A 1,694-nucleotide genomic window follows, 5' to 3' on the forward strand; every position below is an offset into this window, starting at 1 on the left:
CTCTCTCTCTCTCTCTCTCTCTCTCTCTCTCTCTCTCCTACCAGGAATCAAACTCAGGGCCTTGTGCTTGTGAGGCAGGCTCAGTGCCACTTAGCTAAATCTCCAGCCCTATTTTGCCTAGTCTTAAAAAAAAATAGTAAAAATATTTGGAGCACCATTACAAGCCTTGTTTTTCTTGGCTCAGGCATAAGAAATCTTATTTTCTCGTAATATAGTCACATATTATCTCCATTTGGGGAGCATTAGCTAGGTTTTCCATTGTTTATCAACTTTTTACTTGCATACATTCATTATCATTTTCAGCATAATAAACATTCATGTTGTTGTTCCCCATGCCAAGAACAATACTAACATTTTTCTACTTTTAATCCTCATAAGAATAGGACAAAAAAGGTACAATTATTATTTTTTTTATATAGATGAGGAAACTCAGGATCAGAGACTTCAGGCATTTTTCTCTAAGCTATGAAGCTCAGGCCTAAATAAGTTATAACTCAAAAGCCAGACTGCAAATCTGAACATGGACTAGGGCCTTGCTCTATAGCAATCTTTCTCTCCAAGTGGAGAGCCATCCCAGTATCTGGGTTTTATTCTTTCTACTCCATCTCTCATGCTAAAATTATGTGGTCTAACGGTGCAATTTTTCTAATGAATAGTTTTTAGTTTTTAATTTTACAGATTCTTCAAGGTTACGGTAGAAGCAAAAAGAAGAAAATCACTTCAAGTTCTTTATCTAAGTCAAATATAGTACTAGGTCTCCCATCATCCATATCTTTTGTCAGTTTCTATTTTTATCACGTATATTTAAATTTCCCAGTGTGAAATTTACACATATACAGAAGAATAAACAAACAAACCTTCCTGATATGAATTTTGACCTTAAGAAAAATCTTTTTACAGTTACTGCTAATACAGATGAAAGAACAGAAAGAAATCTAAACACAGTTTAGGGATCAGAAGGTGCTAATTTGGGTAAGTTAAATTATGAGACACCGTGTTTGACATTGGCTTATATCTGTGGAATTACTGAATCTACCAAATTCAAGAAGTACCAGGCCATTCAGGCAAGCATCTCCTGTGAATGTCATTGTGTGAGGAGTATGTGAGCAGTCTGAATTTTGTCCCTATGAGTATGTTGGCCCTGGGACACATGCTATAGGAGAGAGTAAAGCACGTTCTCTTCACATATTGTCATTCAGTTGTGTGATCCCTGCCAACTGAAAGAATTAGAATGATGCTTTATGGCCTCGTGCATGTGTTTCCTGCTCCCTGAGCCTTGATTTTCTCATCTGTAAAATGATGGTGTGCTATTTGATAGTATCTCCAGATGCCAACATCTCTGTACTGTTCTTTTGTCTCATACTGTACATACTCTACTGAATATCTAGAGCACTCATCCTGTGCCAAACCCCTCCATCCTCTCTGCACTGGGAGAACACACTGAGCTATGCTGTCTTCCAGGCTTGCATTCTTCTTTCTGCCTGAGCACTGATCCATCTGCTCAGAAAGAATTTTACACATTTTTCAGTTTCTGGTGCAGTCATTCTTACCTCAGGAAAACCATTTCGGAATCTACGCACGTTTTCAGTAAATGTTATGCTTTCTGATAAATGCTCTTATGGTATCATCTCTTCTTTTAAGTAGACAGAGCTGCATTCAAATCCTGACTATTTCACACTGGAGAAATTACCTTC

Source organism: Fukomys damarensis, unplaced genomic scaffold, assembly GCF_012274545.1.
Source record: "Fukomys damarensis isolate Sample0158 unplaced genomic scaffold, DMR_v1.0_HiC HiC_scaffold_32, whole genome shotgun sequence".
In the NCBI taxonomy this organism is placed as follows: domain Eukaryota; kingdom Metazoa; phylum Chordata; class Mammalia; order Rodentia; family Bathyergidae; genus Fukomys; species Fukomys damarensis.